Raw genomic sequence first — 17,037 nt, 5'->3', positions numbered from 1 at the left:
AAATCATCCCCTGACCGGGATTCGAACCCGGGTCTCAACGAGTTTTAAATGTTGCGTCCTAACCACTGGACCACCAGGGGAGTTGCCCTCAATCCCCTGCAAACATATACAGAAGGCTGAACACATGGCTCCCTACAGTAGCAGCAGTGTCACCAGCAGAGGGCTTGACTTGCCATTTCCACTTTGACACTCAGTCTTTTCACACTCAGTCAAATGGCAAACGTCTATTCAGGAGGTTATCGCTTCTCGGCTTCGGGACCGAATATTAAATTGAATTTTGCAACAGGGAGATGGAATAGGGGCTTGGCTCCGTCCACTCCACGCATCGACCCAGTATTGCAGTGTCTCTGGCAACGGTGCACCTCCCTGTGGGGAGATATTCAAAAGGAAAAACAGCTCTTTCCCAGCGTCTCTGTCCGTGTGTACGTATTATGACTGAGAATAAAGCTGATATATTGCACTTACTTTCTCAGCTCAGTGGTATTCTTTTCTTCTCCTGGGCTGAGTGCCGCTCGTTCGCTCGCTCGCTCGCACGCAGGCAGCGATTATAATTCAAACTGCAAAATAACTTAACTTTAAACAAGCAGGGTCTGAGTACAAATGAAAACTGCGCTCCTGGACTGGACGGACTGTCTGTTTGTCTCGGTGAGGAAAAGGCAGTGGTGGTGAGGGTGGAGCATTGCGCTCAGGAGGGGAGACTTTCTTTGAGTGGTGCCAATTAATCTGCACCAGAAAATCATCCCCCCGACCGGGATTGGAACCCGGGTCTCAACGATTTAAAAGGTTGCGTCCTCGACCACTGGGCCACCTGGGAACCGCCTGAGGAACCTGTCCGAGAGGCTGAGGACACGCACGCCTGCTCCACGAGCAGCAGCGACCAGCAGGGGGCCGACCGGCTGATCCTTCCCTTTCACAGGCAGGCTTCTGGCCCTCGATAAAACGACAAAGGTGTTCAGAAGGAAGGCCTGGGGGGAGGGAGGGAGGGAGGGACGGCCATTGGAAATCAGCACAAAGCAGGTCCCCTGGAATCTCACACCTCCGACCCAGGAAACAGGTCTCCTGGTCAAAGCAGTCCAGCCATTAACGTGACAATGGACAGGGCCCCGGCAGCTTGAGACACATCTTTCTTTCGATATGCAAGTTCTTTTTAAAAAGGTTTCCTTCCACAGCAGCTCTGAGTGAGAGACTGACTGACATACGTACACACACACACACACACACACACACACAACACCGTCACCCATCCGATTGGTGGACCGCGGGGTCGACAATCTAACTTTTCGTTTCGATGCAGGGGAGAGCGCGAACGCAGTCCCCCACTACCACAAATTTTGCAGTCGAGTATCCCGCATTTGGGGACATCGCAGGCGTCAGCGCACACCCCAAGTGCAATGGGCTAGCCTCGTCCTGGGAGATCCGCCTTCGGGATCACAGATTCTCCCCTGCCAGGTAAGTATGCCTTGTGTCGCCACACACTGCCACTAGACAGCATTCGCTACCTTTTACGATTGCAAGGGCAGGTTTTAAGAATCAAAACGTCCCTTCGCTCGCAACGTGCTGATGCTCTGAGAGATTAATTCCGCTCAAATATCGTACCGTATATCCGATGATACACTCTGGGAGAAAATACTGCAGCGATGCGGTGCCGGCGATGGTTGTTTGCATGTCGCCCTTCAAGGGAAATGTCCCGCCTCCAGTTGTTGCTGTAGCAATATATACACGCGCGTTGTCGTGGTAATATAGAACTGCAAGTTGCCGTTGTCGTGGTCGTTTCGAATCAGCACAAAGCAGGTGCACTCCCTGGAATGTCACACCTGCGTCCCAGAAAACAGGTCTCCTGGTCAAAGCAGTCCCGCCCCGCCCTGGGATTAACGTGACAATGGACAGGGCCCAGTCAGGGAGCAGCTTGAGAGACATCTTTCAATAGGCACTTCTGAAACATTAACGCCTTGTTTCTTTCGACAGTTTAACCAGCCTTTAACACGCCTTGTGTATTTATTTCCCATTTCCAGCCAGCCAGCCCAGCCAGCCGAGCCAGCATCTGCAGTATTTTCTTTTGATTGGTCTTGCCTGCTGTGGAATGAACGTTGAAACACGAGCTGCTGATTGTCAGCACCTCACCTCTTTCTCAATTGGCCGTTGCAATCTCACTCACTCGCTGTGAGACACGTCACGTCACGTCACTAGTTTTCTTTAAAGCGGTTTCCTTCCACGGCAGTGAGTTAGTGACTGAGACTGACTGACGGAGGTCCGTTGAGACACCACCTTCTCCCATCTGATCGGTGGCCGACTGGCAAATTTACCAATCTGTCAAGCAATCCTAGCAAGAAAGGAAAAAACGGCAACTTCTTTAAACTGATCCACTGTTGCAATTAGAAACGGTGGCAAAAATGTGGCCAGAGTGGGAGAGAACGGCAGTGCTTCTAGACTGCTTTAGACACAGTCAGCCAGAGACCAAAGAGGGAGGGAAAACAGGAGCGGAGATCTAATTCGCATCGAGCGCGTTATCGCTTCTCGGCCTTTTGGCTAAGATCAAGTGGTCAAGTGGGGGAAGGCAACCATTTGGAGCCTTCCTGCCATTGTATGCCGGGGGGATGCAGTCAGGGAGAAATCCCCTCGGGCAGAGTGTAGAGCTTTGGCTTGTAGAGCTTTGGCTTGATGTAATGTCACTGCAAGGAATCTGGAATGAATCTGTAAGGCAATAAGGCACCCCAGAGTGTCAGAAAAAAAAAAAGTTTCTGTTCTTATCAGTTTAATATCTGATATGTCCCCTATCTGGGGACCAAATATTAAATTGATTTTTGGAACAGGGAGATGGAACAAGAGCTTGCTCCATCCACTCCACGCATCGACCCAGTATTACAGTGTCTCTGGCAACGGTGCACCTCCCTGTGGGGAGATATTCAAAATGCTGAACGGATTTTTGGAGCCTGTATTATTACTCAGAATGCTGAGATATTGCAACTGTGGTTTTCTTGTTTACTCCTGGGATGGATGAGTGCCACTCCCTTTCTTCCTTTTCCCTCTTGCAGTTTTACCTTGGAGGGAAAGACGTCAGTCTCAGGTCACTTTTCAGGAAGCTGCAAGCCTGTGTATTGGGACGTGCCACCTTCCACAGACTTGGTCTCCTGACCTGAAACATTTAACTCCAGTTGTTGTGTGAAATATTACTGCAGTTTTAAACTGGCAGTTCCAGAATTAATTGTTTCCAAGTCAGACATTTCCCGAAACAGAGAGCGCGAGAGAGACACAATGTTAACGTTTAAACTGCCACAAGCGAGAGGCGAAATAACTTCACGTTGCTGACTTTAAAAATGCGAGCAGACAGTGCGTGTGTGTTTGGAGGGAGTGCACTGTGAATGGCCACATTGGAAGCTGTGAGATCAAACTGTGCTGCTAACTGAGTGTTAAGGTGAGTAAAAGGCACTGGTTTGGGTGGAGCATTGCGCTCAGGATGGGAGATTTTCTTGAACGGTGCCAATTAATCTGCACCAGAAAATCATCCCCTGACCGGGATTCGAACCCGGGTCTCAACGAGTTTTAAATGTTGCGTCCTAACCACTGGACCACCAGGGGAGTTGCCCTCAATCCCCTGCAAACATATACAGAAGGCTGAACACATGGCTCCCTACAGTAGCAGCAGTGTCACCAGCAGAGGGCTTGACTTGCCATTTCCACTTTGACACTCAGTCTTTTCACACTCAGTCAAATGGCAAACGTCTATTCAGGAGGTTATCGCTTCTCGGCTTCGGGACCGAATATTAAATTGAATTTTGCAACAGGGAGATGGAATAGGGGCTTGGCTCCGTCCACTCCACGCATCGACCCAGTATTGCAGTGTCTCTGGCAACGGTGCACCTCCCTGTGGGGAGATATTCAAAAGGAAAAACAGCTCTTTCCCAGCGTCTCTGTCCGTGTGTACGTATTATGACTGAGAATAAAGCTGATATATTGCACTTACTTTCTCAGCTCAGTGGTATTCTTTTCTTCTCCTGGGCTGAGTGCCGCTCGTTCGCTCGCTCGCTCGCACGCAGGCAGCGATTATAATTCAAACTGCAAAATAACTTAACTTTAAACAAGCAGGGTCTGAGTACAAATGAAAACTGCGCTCCTGGACTGGACGGACTGTCTGTTTGTCTCGGTGAGGAAAAGGCAGTGGTGGTGAGGGTGGAGCATTGCGCTCAGGAGGGGAGACTTTCTTTGAGTGGTGCCAATTAATCTGCACCAGAAAATCATCCCCCCGACCGGGATTGGAACCCGGGTCTCAACGATTTAAAAGGTTGCGTCCTCGACCACTGGGCCACCTGGGAACCGCCTGAGGAACCTGTCCGAGAGGCTGAGGACACGCACGCCTGCTCCACGAGCAGCAGCGACCAGCAGGGGGCCGACCGGCTGATCCTTCCCTTTCACAGGCAGGCTTCTGGCCCTCGATAAAACGACAAAGGTGTTCAGAAGGAAGGCCTGGGGGGAGGGAGGGAGGGAGGGACGGCCATTGGAAATCAGCACAAAGCAGGTCCCCTGGAATCTCACACCTCCGACCCAGGAAACAGGTCTCCTGGTCAAAGCAGTCCAGCCATTAACGTGACAATGGACAGGGCCCCGGCAGCTTGAGACACATCTTTCTTTCGATATGCAAGTTCTTTTTAAAAAGGTTTCCTTCCACAGCAGCTCTGAGTGAGAGACTGACTGACATACGTACACACACACACACACACACACACACACAACACCGTCACCCATCCGATTGGTGGACCGCGGGGTCGACAATCTAACTTTTCGTTTCGATGCAGGGGAGAGCGCGAACGCAGTCCCCCACTACCACAAATTTTGCAGTCGAGTATCCCGCATTTGGGGACATCGCAGGCGTCAGCGCACACCCCAAGTGCAATGGGCTAGCCTCGTCCTGGGAGATCCGCCTTCGGGATCACAGATTCTCCCCTGCCAGGTAAGTATGCCTTGTGTCGCCACACACTGCCACTAGACAGCATTCGCTACCTTTTACGATTGCAAGGGCAGGTTTTAAGAATCAAAACGTCCCTTCGCTCGCAACGTGCTGATGCTCTGAGAGATTAATTCCGCTCAAATATCGTACCGTATATCCGATGATACACTCTGGGAGAAAATACTGCAGCGATGCGGTGCCGGCGATGGTTGTTTGCATGTCGCCCTTCAAGGGAAATGTCCCGCCTCCAGTTGTTGCTGTAGCAATATATACACGCGCGTTGTCGTGGTAATATAGAACTGCAAGTTGCCGTTGTCGTGGTCGTTTCGAATCAGCACAAAGCAGGTGCACTCCCTGGAATGTCACACCTGCGTCCCAGAAAACAGGTCTCCTGGTCAAAGCAGTCCCGCCCCGCCCTGGGATTAACGTGACAATGGACAGGGCCCAGTCAGGGAGCAGCTTGAGAGACATCTTTCAATAGGCACTTCTGAAACATTAACGCCTTGTTTCTTTCGACAGTTTAACCAGCCTTTAACACGCCTTGTGTATTTATTTCCCATTTCCAGCCAGCCAGCCCAGCCAGCCGAGCCAGCATCTGCAGTATTTTCTTTTGATTGGTCTTGCCTGCTGTGGAATGAACGTTGAAACACGAGCTGCTGATTGTCAGCACCTCACCTCTTTCTCAATTGGCCGTTGCAATCTCACTCACTCGCTGTGAGACACGTCACGTCACGTCACTAGTTTTCTTTAAAGCGGTTTCCTTCCACGGCAGTGAGTTAGTGACTGAGACTGACTGACGGAGGTCCGTTGAGACACCACCTTCTCCCATCTGATCGGTGGCCGACTGGCAAATTTACCAATCTGTCAAGCAATCCTAGCAAGAAAGGAAAAAACGGCAACTTCTTTAAACTGATCCACTGTTGCAATTAGAAACGGTGGCAAAAATGTGGCCAGAGTGGGAGAGAACGGCAGTGCTTCTAGACTGCTTTAGACACAGTCAGCCAGAGACCAAAGAGGGAGGGAAAACAGGAGCGGAGATCTAATTCGCATCGAGCGCGTTATCGCTTCTCGGCCTTTTGGCTAAGATCAAGTGGTCAAGTGGGGGAAGGCAACCATTTGGAGCCTTCCTGCCATTGTATGCCGGGGGGATGCAGTCAGGGAGAAATCCCCTCGGGCAGAGTGTAGAGCTTTGGCTTGTAGAGCTTTGGCTTGATGTAATGTCACTGCAAGGAATCTGGAATGAATCTGTAAGGCAATAAGGCACCCCAGAGTGTCAGAAAAAAAAAAAGTTTCTGTTCTTATCAGTTTAATATCTGATATGTCCCCTATCTGGGGACCAAATATTAAATTGATTTTTGGAACAGGGAGATGGAACAAGAGCTTGCTCCATCCACTCCACGCATCGACCCAGTATTACAGTGTCTCTGGCAACGGTGCACCTCCCTGTGGGGAGATATTCAAAATGCTGAACGGATTTTTGGAGCCTGTATTATTACTCAGAATGCTGAGATATTGCAACTGTGGTTTTCTTGTTTACTCCTGGGATGGATGAGTGCCACTCCCTTTCTTCCTTTTCCCTCTTGCAGTTTTACCTTGGAGGGAAAGACGTCAGTCTCAGGTCACTTTTCAGGAAGCTGCAAGCCTGTGTATTGGGACGTGCCACCTTCCACAGACTTGGTCTCCTGACCTGAAACATTTAACTCCAGTTGTTGTGTGAAATATTACTGCAGTTTTAAACTGGCAGTTCCAGAATTAATTGTTTCCAAGTCAGACATTTCCCGAAACAGAGAGCGCGAGAGAGACACAATGTTAACGTTTAAACTGCCACAAGCGAGAGGCGAAATAACTTCACGTTGCTGACTTTAAAAATGCGAGCAGACAGTGCGTGTGTGTTTGGAGGGAGTGCACTGTGAATGGCCACATTGGAAGCTGTGAGATCAAACTGTGCTGCTAACTGAGTGTTAAGGTGAGTAAAAGGCACTGGTTTGGGTGGAGCATTGCGCTCAGGATGGGAGATTTTCTTGAACGGTGCCAATTAATCTGCACCAGAAAATCATCCCCTGACCGGGATTCGAACCCGGGTCTCAACGAGTTTTAAATGTTGCGTCCTAACCACTGGACCACCAGGGGAGTTGCCCTCAATCCCCTGCAAACATATACAGAAGGCTGAACACATGGCTCCCTACAGTAGCAGCAGTGTCACCAGCAGAGGGCTTGACTTGCCATTTCCACTTTGACACTCAGTCTTTTCACACTCAGTCAAATGGCAAACGTCTATTCAGGAGGTTATCGCTTCTCGGCTTCGGGACCGAATATTAAATTGAATTTTGCAACAGGGAGATGGAATAGGGGCTTGGCTCCGTCCACTCCACGCATCGACCCAGTATTGCAGTGTCTCTGGCAACGGTGCACCTCCCTGTGGGGAGATATTCAAAAGGAAAAACAGCTCTTTCCCAGCGTCTCTGTCCGTGTGTACGTATTATGACTGAGAATAAAGCTGATATATTGCACTTACTTTCTCAGCTCAGTGGTATTCTTTTCTTCTCCTGGGCTGAGTGCCGCTCGTTCGCTCGCTCGCTCGCACGCAGGCAGCGATTATAATTCAAACTGCAAAATAACTTAACTTTAAACAAGCAGGGTCTGAGTACAAATGAAAACTGCGCTCCTGGACTGGACGGACTGTCTGTTTGTCTCGGTGAGGAAAAGGCAGTGGTGGTGAGGGTGGAGCATTGCGCTCAGGAGGGGAGACTTTCTTTGAGTGGTGCCAATTAATCTGCACCAGAAAATCATCCCCCCGACCGGGATTGGAACCCGGGTCTCAACGATTTAAAAGGTTGCGTCCTCGACCACTGGGCCACCTGGGAACCGCCTGAGGAACCTGTCCGAGAGGCTGAGGACACGCACGCCTGCTCCACGAGCAGCAGCGACCAGCAGGGGGCCGACCGGCTGATCCTTCCCTTTCACAGGCAGGCTTCTGGCCCTCGATAAAACGACAAAGGTGTTCAGAAGGAAGGCCTGGGGGGAGGGAGGGAGGGAGGGACGGCCATTGGAAATCAGCACAAAGCAGGTCCCCTGGAATCTCACACCTCCGACCCAGGAAACAGGTCTCCTGGTCAAAGCAGTCCAGCCATTAACGTGACAATGGACAGGGCCCCGGCAGCTTGAGACACATCTTTCTTTCGATATGCAAGTTCTTTTTAAAAAGGTTTCCTTCCACAGCAGCTCTGAGTGAGAGACTGACTGACATACGTACACACACACACACACACACACACACACAACACCGTCACCCATCCGATTGGTGGACCGCGGGGTCGACAATCTAACTTTTCGTTTCGATGCAGGGGAGAGCGCGAACGCAGTCCCCCACTACCACAAATTTTGCAGTCGAGTATCCCGCATTTGGGGACATCGCAGGCGTCAGCGCACACCCCAAGTGCAATGGGCTAGCCTCGTCCTGGGAGATCCGCCTTCGGGATCACAGATTCTCCCCTGCCAGGTAAGTATGCCTTGTGTCGCCACACACTGCCACTAGACAGCATTCGCTACCTTTTACGATTGCAAGGGCAGGTTTTAAGAATCAAAACGTCCCTTCGCTCGCAACGTGCTGATGCTCTGAGAGATTAATTCCGCTCAAATATCGTACCGTATATCCGATGATACACTCTGGGAGAAAATACTGCAGCGATGCGGTGCCGGCGATGGTTGTTTGCATGTCGCCCTTCAAGGGAAATGTCCCGCCTCCAGTTGTTGCTGTAGCAATATATACACGCGCGTTGTCGTGGTAATATAGAACTGCAAGTTGCCGTTGTCGTGGTCGTTTCGAATCAGCACAAAGCAGGTGCACTCCCTGGAATGTCACACCTGCGTCCCAGAAAACAGGTCTCCTGGTCAAAGCAGTCCCGCCCCGCCCTGGGATTAACGTGACAATGGACAGGGCCCAGTCAGGGAGCAGCTTGAGAGACATCTTTCAATAGGCACTTCTGAAACATTAACGCCTTGTTTCTTTCGACAGTTTAACCAGCCTTTAACACGCCTTGTGTATTTATTTCCCATTTCCAGCCAGCCAGCCCAGCCAGCCGAGCCAGCATCTGCAGTATTTTCTTTTGATTGGTCTTGCCTGCTGTGGAATGAACGTTGAAACACGAGCTGCTGATTGTCAGCACCTCACCTCTTTCTCAATTGGCCGTTGCAATCTCACTCACTCGCTGTGAGACACGTCACGTCACGTCACTAGTTTTCTTTAAAGCGGTTTCCTTCCACGGCAGTGAGTTAGTGACTGAGACTGACTGACGGAGGTCCGTTGAGACACCACCTTCTCCCATCTGATCGGTGGCCGACTGGCAAATTTACCAATCTGTCAAGCAATCCTAGCAAGAAAGGAAAAAACGGCAACTTCTTTAAACTGATCCACTGTTGCAATTAGAAACGGTGGCAAAAATGTGGCCAGAGTGGGAGAGAACGGCAGTGCTTCTAGACTGCTTTAGACACAGTCAGCCAGAGACCAAAGAGGGAGGGAAAACAGGAGCGGAGATCTAATTCGCATCGAGCGCGTTATCGCTTCTCGGCCTTTTGGCTAAGATCAAGTGGTCAAGTGGGGGAAGGCAACCATTTGGAGCCTTCCTGCCATTGTATGCCGGGGGGATGCAGTCAGGGAGAAATCCCCTCGGGCAGAGTGTAGAGCTTTGGCTTGTAGAGCTTTGGCTTGATGTAATGTCACTGCAAGGAATCTGGAATGAATCTGTAAGGCAATAAGGCACCCCAGAGTGTCAGAAAAAAAAAAAGTTTCTGTTCTTATCAGTTTAATATCTGATATGTCCCCTATCTGGGGACCAAATATTAAATTGATTTTTGGAACAGGGAGATGGAACAAGAGCTTGCTCCATCCACTCCACGCATCGACCCAGTATTACAGTGTCTCTGGCAACGGTGCACCTCCCTGTGGGGAGATATTCAAAATGCTGAACGGATTTTTGGAGCCTGTATTATTACTCAGAATGCTGAGATATTGCAACTGTGGTTTTCTTGTTTACTCCTGGGATGGATGAGTGCCACTCCCTTTCTTCCTTTTCCCTCTTGCAGTTTTACCTTGGAGGGAAAGACGTCAGTCTCAGGTCACTTTTCAGGAAGCTGCAAGCCTGTGTATTGGGACGTGCCACCTTCCACAGACTTGGTCTCCTGACCTGAAACATTTAACTCCAGTTGTTGTGTGAAATATTACTGCAGTTTTAAACTGGCAGTTCCAGAATTAATTGTTTCCAAGTCAGACATTTCCCGAAACAGAGAGCGCGAGAGAGACACAATGTTAACGTTTAAACTGCCACAAGCGAGAGGCGAAATAACTTCACGTTGCTGACTTTAAAAATGCGAGCAGACAGTGCGTGTGTGTTTGGAGGGAGTGCACTGTGAATGGCCACATTGGAAGCTGTGAGATCAAACTGTGCTGCTAACTGAGTGTTAAGGTGAGTAAAAGGCACTGGTTTGGGTGGAGCATTGCGCTCAGGATGGGAGATTTTCTTGAACGGTGCCAATTAATCTGCACCAGAAAATCATCCCCTGACCGGGATTCGAACCCGGGTCTCAACGAGTTTTAAATGTTGCGTCCTAACCACTGGACCACCAGGGGAGTTGCCCTCAATCCCCTGCAAACATATACAGAAGGCTGAACACATGGCTCCCTACAGTAGCAGCAGTGTCACCAGCAGAGGGCTTGACTTGCCATTTCCACTTTGACACTCAGTCTTTTCACACTCAGTCAAATGGCAAACGTCTATTCAGGAGGTTATCGCTTCTCGGCTTCGGGACCGAATATTAAATTGAATTTTGCAACAGGGAGATGGAATAGGGGCTTGGCTCCGTCCACTCCACGCATCGACCCAGTATTGCAGTGTCTCTGGCAACGGTGCACCTCCCTGTGGGGAGATATTCAAAAGGAAAAACAGCTCTTTCCCAGCGTCTCTGTCCGTGTGTACGTATTATGACTGAGAATAAAGCTGATATATTGCACTTACTTTCTCAGCTCAGTGGTATTCTTTTCTTCTCCTGGGCTGAGTGCCGCTCGTTCGCTCGCTCGCTCGCACGCAGGCAGCGATTATAATTCAAACTGCAAAATAACTTAACTTTAAACAAGCAGGGTCTGAGTACAAATGAAAACTGCGCTCCTGGACTGGACGGACTGTCTGTTTGTCTCGGTGAGGAAAAGGCAGTGGTGGTGAGGGTGGAGCATTGCGCTCAGGAGGGGAGACTTTCTTTGAGTGGTGCCAATTAATCTGCACCAGAAAATCATCCCCCCGACCGGGATTGGAACCCGGGTCTCAACGATTTAAAAGGTTGCGTCCTCGACCACTGGGCCACCTGGGAACCGCCTGAGGAACCTGTCCGAGAGGCTGAGGACACGCACGCCTGCTCCACGAGCAGCAGCGACCAGCAGGGGGCCGACCGGCTGATCCTTCCCTTTCACAGGCAGGCTTCTGGCCCTCGATAAAACGACAAAGGTGTTCAGAAGGAAGGCCTGGGGGGAGGGAGGGAGGGAGGGACGGCCATTGGAAATCAGCACAAAGCAGGTCCCCTGGAATCTCACACCTCCGACCCAGGAAACAGGTCTCCTGGTCAAAGCAGTCCAGCCATTAACGTGACAATGGACAGGGCCCCGGCAGCTTGAGACACATCTTTCTTTCGATATGCAAGTTCTTTTTAAAAAGGTTTCCTTCCACAGCAGCTCTGAGTGAGAGACTGACTGACATACGTACACACACACACACACACACACACACACAACACCGTCACCCATCCGATTGGTGGACCGCGGGGTCGACAATCTAACTTTTCGTTTCGATGCAGGGGAGAGCGCGAACGCAGTCCCCCACTACCACAAATTTTGCAGTCGAGTATCCCGCATTTGGGGACATCGCAGGCGTCAGCGCACACCCCAAGTGCAATGGGCTAGCCTCGTCCTGGGAGATCCGCCTTCGGGATCACAGATTCTCCCCTGCCAGGTAAGTATGCCTTGTGTCGCCACACACTGCCACTAGACAGCATTCGCTACCTTTTACGATTGCAAGGGCAGGTTTTAAGAATCAAAACGTCCCTTCGCTCGCAACGTGCTGATGCTCTGAGAGATTAATTCCGCTCAAATATCGTACCGTATATCCGATGATACACTCTGGGAGAAAATACTGCAGCGATGCGGTGCCGGCGATGGTTGTTTGCATGTCGCCCTTCAAGGGAAATGTCCCGCCTCCAGTTGTTGCTGTAGCAATATATACACGCGCGTTGTCGTGGTAATATAGAACTGCAAGTTGCCGTTGTCGTGGTCGTTTCGAATCAGCACAAAGCAGGTGCACTCCCTGGAATGTCACACCTGCGTCCCAGAAAACAGGTCTCCTGGTCAAAGCAGTCCCGCCCCGCCCTGGGATTAACGTGACAATGGACAGGGCCCAGTCAGGGAGCAGCTTGAGAGACATCTTTCAATAGGCACTTCTGAAACATTAACGCCTTGTTTCTTTCGACAGTTTAACCAGCCTTTAACACGCCTTGTGTATTTATTTCCCATTTCCAGCCAGCCAGCCCAGCCAGCCGAGCCAGCATCTGCAGTATTTTCTTTTGATTGGTCTTGCCTGCTGTGGAATGAACGTTGAAACACGAGCTGCTGATTGTCAGCACCTCACCTCTTTCTCAATTGGCCGTTGCAATCTCACTCACTCGCTGTGAGACACGTCACGTCACGTCACTAGTTTTCTTTAAAGCGGTTTCCTTCCACGGCAGTGAGTTAGTGACTGAGACTGACTGACGGAGGTCCGTTGAGACACCACCTTCTCCCATCTGATCGGTGGCCGACTGGCAAATTTACCAATCTGTCAAGCAATCCTAGCAAGAAAGGAAAAAACGGCAACTTCTTTAAACTGATCCACTGTTGCAATTAGAAACGGTGGCAAAAATGTGGCCAGAGTGGGAGAGAACGGCAGTGCTTCTAGACTGCTTTAGACACAGTCAGCCAGAGACCAAAGAGGGAGGGAAAACAGGAGCGGAGATCTAATTCGCATCGAGCGCGTTATCGCTTCTCGGCCTTTTGGCTAAGATCAAGTGGTCAAGTGGGGGAAGGCAACCATTTGGAGCCTTCCTGCCATTGTATGCCGGGGGGATGCAGTCAGGGAGAAATCCCCTCGGGCAGAGTGTAGAGCTTTGGCTTGTAGAGCTTTGGCTTGATGTAATGTCACTGCAAGGAATCTGGAATGAATCTGTAAGGCAATAAGGCACCCCAGAGTGTCAGAAAAAAAAAAAGTTTCTGTTCTTATCAGTTTAATATCTGATATGTCCCCTATCTGGGGACCAAATATTAAATTGATTTTTGGAACAGGGAGATGGAACAAGAGCTTGCTCCATCCACTCCACGCATCGACCCAGTATTACAGTGTCTCTGGCAACGGTGCACCTCCCTGTGGGGAGATATTCAAAATGCTGAACGGATTTTTGGAGCCTGTATTATTACTCAGAATGCTGAGATATTGCAACTGTGGTTTTCTTGTTTACTCCTGGGATGGATGAGTGCCACTCCCTTTCTTCCTTTTCCCTCTTGCAGTTTTACCTTGGAGGGAAAGACGTCAGTCTCAGGTCACTTTTCAGGAAGCTGCAAGCCTGTGTATTGGGACGTGCCACCTTCCACAGACTTGGTCTCCTGACCTGAAACATTTAACTCCAGTTGTTGTGTGAAATATTACTGCAGTTTTAAACTGGCAGTTCCAGAATTAATTGTTTCCAAGTCAGACATTTCCCGAAACAGAGAGCGCGAGAGAGACACAATGTTAACGTTTAAACTGCCACAAGCGAGAGGCGAAATAACTTCACGTTGCTGACTTTAAAAATGCGAGCAGACAGTGCGTGTGTGTTTGGAGGGAGTGCACTGTGAATGGCCACATTGGAAGCTGTGAGATCAAACTGTGCTGCTAACTGAGTGTTAAGGTGAGTAAAAGGCACTGGTTTGGGTGGAGCATTGCGCTCAGGATGGGAGATTTTCTTGAACGGTGCCAATTAATCTGCACCAGAAAATCATCCCCTGACCGGGATTCGAACCCGGGTCTCAACGAGTTTTAAATGTTGCGTCCTAACCACTGGACCACCAGGGGAGTTGCCCTCAATCCCCTGCAAACATATACAGAAGGCTGAACACATGGCTCCCTACAGTAGCAGCAGTGTCACCAGCAGAGGGCTTGACTTGCCATTTCCACTTTGACACTCAGTCTTTTCACACTCAGTCAAATGGCAAACGTCTATTCAGGAGGTTATCGCTTCTCGGCTTCGGGACCGAATATTAAATTGAATTTTGCAACAGGGAGATGGAATAGGGGCTTGGCTCCGTCCACTCCACGCATCGACCCAGTATTGCAGTGTCTCTGGCAACGGTGCACCTCCCTGTGGGGAGATATTCAAAAGGAAAAACAGCTCTTTCCCAGCGTCTCTGTCCGTGTGTACGTATTATGACTGAGAATAAAGCTGATATATTGCACTTACTTTCTCAGCTCAGTGGTATTCTTTTCTTCTCCTGGGCTGAGTGCCGCTCGTTCGCTCGCTCGCTCGCACGCAGGCAGCGATTATAATTCAAACTGCAAAATAACTTAACTTTAAACAAGCAGGGTCTGAGTACAAATGAAAACTGCGCTCCTGGACTGGACGGACTGTCTGTTTGTCTCGGTGAGGAAAAGGCAGTGGTGGTGAGGGTGGAGCATTGCGCTCAGGAGGGGAGACTTTCTTTGAGTGGTGCCAATTAATCTGCACCAGAAAATCATCCCCCCGACCGGGATTGGAACCCGGGTCTCAACGATTTAAAAGGTTGCGTCCTCGACCACTGGGCCACCTGGGAACCGCCTGAGGAACCTGTCCGAGAGGCTGAGGACACGCACGCCTGCTCCACGAGCAGCAGCGACCAGCAGGGGGCCGACCGGCTGATCCTTCCCTTTCACAGGCAGGCTTCTGGCCCTCGATAAAACGACAAAGGTGTTCAGAAGGAAGGCCTGGGGGGAGGGAGGGAGGGAGGGACGGCCATTGGAAATCAGCACAAAGCAGGTCCCCTGGAATCTCACACCTCCGACCCAGGAAACAGGTCTCCTGGTCAAAGCAGTCCAGCCATTAACGTGACAATGGACAGGGCCCCGGCAGCTTGAGACACATCTTTCTTTCGATATGCAAGTTCTTTTTAAAAAGGTTTCCTTCCACAGCAGCTCTGAGTGAGAGACTGACTGACATACGTACACACACACACACACACACACACACACAACACCGTCACCCATCCGATTGGTGGACCGCGGGGTCGACAATCTAACTTTTCGTTTCGATGCAGGGGAGAGCGCGAACGCAGTCCCCCACTACCACAAATTTTGCAGTCGAGTATCCCGCATTTGGGGACATCGCAGGCGTCAGCGCACACCCCAAGTGCAATGGGCTAGCCTCGTCCTGGGAGATCCGCCTTCGGGATCACAGATTCTCCCCTGCCAGGTAAGTATGCCTTGTGTCGCCACACACTGCCACTAGACAGCATTCGCTACCTTTTACGATTGCAAGGGCAGGTTTTAAGAATCAAAACGTCCCTTCGCTCGCAACGTGCTGATGCTCTGAGAGATTAATTCCGCTCAAATATCGTACCGTATATCCGATGATACACTCTGGGAGAAAATACTGCAGCGATGCGGTGCCGGCGATGGTTGTTTGCATGTCGCCCTTCAAGGGAAATGTCCCGCCTCCAGTTGTTGCTGTAGCAATATATACACGCGCGTTGTCGTGGTAATATAGAACTGCAAGTTGCCGTTGTCGTGGTCGTTTCGAATCAGCACAAAGCAGGTGCACTCCCTGGAATGTCACACCTGCGTCCCAGAAAACAGGTCTCCTGGTCAAAGCAGTCCCGCCCCCGCCCTGGGATTAACGTGACAATGGACAGGGCCCAGTCAGGGAGCAGCTTGAGAGACATCTTTCAATAGGCACTTCTGAAACATTAACGCCTTGTTTCTTTCGACAGTTTAACCAGCCTTTAACACGCCTTGTGTATTTATTTCCCATTTCCAGCCAGCCAGCCCAGCCAGCCGAGCCAGCATCTGCAGTATTTTCTTTTGATTGGTCTTGCCTGCTGTGGAATGAACGTTGAAACACGAGCTGCTGATTGTCAGCACCTCACCTCTTTCTCAATTGGCCGTTGCAATCTCACTCACTCGCTGTGAGACACGTCACGTCACGTCACTAGTTTTCTTTAAAGCGGTTTCCTTCCACGGCAGTGAGTTAGTGACTGAGACTGACTGACGGAGGTCCGTTGAGACACCACCTTCTCCCATCTGATCGGTGGCCGACTGGCAAATTTACCAATCTGTCAAGCAATCCTAGCAAGAAAGGAAAAAACGGCAACTTCTTTAAACTGATCCACTGTTGCAATTAGAAACGGTGGCAAAAATGTGGCCAGAGTGGGAGAGAACGGCAGTGCTTCTAGACTGCTTTAGACACAGTCAGCCAGAGACCAAAGAGGGAGGGAAAACAGGAGCGGAGATCTAATTCGCATCGAGCGCGTTATCGCTTCTCGGCCTTTTGGCTAAGATCAAGTGGTCAAGTGGGGGAAGGCAACCATTTGGAGCCTTCCTGCCATTGTATGCCGGGGGGATGCAGTCAGGGAGAAATCCCCTCGGGCAGAGTGTAGAGCTTTGGCTTGTAGAGCTTTGGCTTGATGTAATGTCACTGCAAGGAATCTGGAATGAATCTGTAAGGCAATAAGGCACCCCAGAGTGTCAGAAAAAAAAAAAGTTTCTGTTCTTATCAGTTTAATATCTGATATGTCCCCTATCTGGGGACCAAATATTAAATTGATTTTTGGAACAGGGAGATGGAACAAGAGCTTGCTCCATCCACTCCACGCATCGACCCAGTATTACAGTGTCTCTGGCAACGGTGCACCTCCCTGTGGGGAGATATTCAAAATGCTGAACGGATTTTTGGAGCCTGTATTATTACTCAGAATGCTGAGATATTGCAACTGTGGTTTTCTTGTTTACTCCTGGGATGGATGAGTGCCACTCCCTTTCTTCCTTTTCCCTCTTGCAGTTTTACCTTGGAGGGAAAGA

General features: G+C 50.2%; 10 non-coding genes and 5 pseudogenes across 10 annotated transcripts; 10 read left to right on the top strand and 5 right to left on the bottom strand.

Annotated features, from left to right (window-relative positions):
* Positions 1-238: 238 nt before the first annotated feature.
* Positions 239-367, top strand: LOC137330505 (U2 spliceosomal RNA; annotated as a pseudogene).
* A 924-nt stretch (positions 368-1,291) lies between these two features.
* On the bottom strand, positions 1,292-1,457 carry LOC137329280 (U1 spliceosomal RNA). Its single transcript, XR_010964912.1, has one exon. It is a non-coding gene; the product is annotated as a U1 spliceosomal RNA (small nuclear RNA).
* A 1,232-nt stretch (positions 1,458-2,689) lies between these two features.
* On the top strand, positions 2,690-2,890 carry LOC137328733 (U2 spliceosomal RNA). The gene has a single exon (XR_010964827.1). It is a non-coding gene; the product is annotated as a U2 spliceosomal RNA (small nuclear RNA).
* An 844-nt stretch (positions 2,891-3,734) lies between these two features.
* LOC137330504 (U2 spliceosomal RNA) lies at positions 3,735-3,863 on the top strand (annotated as a pseudogene).
* A 924-nt stretch (positions 3,864-4,787) lies between these two features.
* Positions 4,788-4,953, bottom strand: LOC137329268 (U1 spliceosomal RNA). Its single transcript, XR_010964910.1, has one exon. It is a non-coding gene; the product is annotated as a U1 spliceosomal RNA (small nuclear RNA).
* Positions 4,954-6,185: 1,232 nt separating this feature from the next.
* On the top strand, positions 6,186-6,386 carry LOC137328732 (U2 spliceosomal RNA). Its single transcript, XR_010964826.1, has one exon. It is a non-coding gene; the product is annotated as a U2 spliceosomal RNA (small nuclear RNA).
* Positions 6,387-7,230: 844 nt separating this feature from the next.
* On the top strand, positions 7,231-7,359 carry LOC137330503 (U2 spliceosomal RNA; annotated as a pseudogene).
* A 924-nt stretch (positions 7,360-8,283) lies between these two features.
* Positions 8,284-8,449, bottom strand: LOC137329257 (U1 spliceosomal RNA). Its single transcript, XR_010964908.1, has one exon. It is a non-coding gene; the product is annotated as a U1 spliceosomal RNA (small nuclear RNA).
* Positions 8,450-9,681: 1,232 nt separating this feature from the next.
* LOC137328731 (U2 spliceosomal RNA) lies at positions 9,682-9,882 on the top strand. The gene has a single exon (XR_010964825.1). It is a non-coding gene; the product is annotated as a U2 spliceosomal RNA (small nuclear RNA).
* An 844-nt stretch (positions 9,883-10,726) lies between these two features.
* On the top strand, positions 10,727-10,855 carry LOC137330502 (U2 spliceosomal RNA; annotated as a pseudogene).
* Positions 10,856-11,779: 924 nt separating this feature from the next.
* Positions 11,780-11,945, bottom strand: LOC137329246 (U1 spliceosomal RNA). The gene has a single exon (XR_010964907.1). It is a non-coding gene; the product is annotated as a U1 spliceosomal RNA (small nuclear RNA).
* A 1,232-nt stretch (positions 11,946-13,177) lies between these two features.
* Positions 13,178-13,378, top strand: LOC137328730 (U2 spliceosomal RNA). Its single transcript, XR_010964824.1, has one exon. It is a non-coding gene; the product is annotated as a U2 spliceosomal RNA (small nuclear RNA).
* An 844-nt stretch (positions 13,379-14,222) lies between these two features.
* LOC137330501 (U2 spliceosomal RNA) lies at positions 14,223-14,351 on the top strand (annotated as a pseudogene).
* Positions 14,352-15,275: 924 nt separating this feature from the next.
* LOC137329234 (U1 spliceosomal RNA) lies at positions 15,276-15,441 on the bottom strand. Its single transcript, XR_010964905.1, has one exon. It is a non-coding gene; the product is annotated as a U1 spliceosomal RNA (small nuclear RNA).
* A 1,233-nt stretch (positions 15,442-16,674) lies between these two features.
* Positions 16,675-16,875, top strand: LOC137328729 (U2 spliceosomal RNA). The gene has a single exon (XR_010964823.1). It is a non-coding gene; the product is annotated as a U2 spliceosomal RNA (small nuclear RNA).
* Positions 16,876-17,037: the final 162 nt, after the last annotated feature.

The sequence above is a fragment of the Heptranchias perlo genome, chromosome 12 (genome assembly GCF_035084215.1).
Source record: "Heptranchias perlo isolate sHepPer1 chromosome 12, sHepPer1.hap1, whole genome shotgun sequence".
In the NCBI taxonomy this organism is placed as follows: Eukaryota; Metazoa; Chordata; class Chondrichthyes; order Hexanchiformes; family Hexanchidae; genus Heptranchias; species Heptranchias perlo.
The sequence above is the reverse complement of the archived record's forward strand: the minus strand, read 5'-3'. Positions and strand labels throughout refer to the sequence as shown.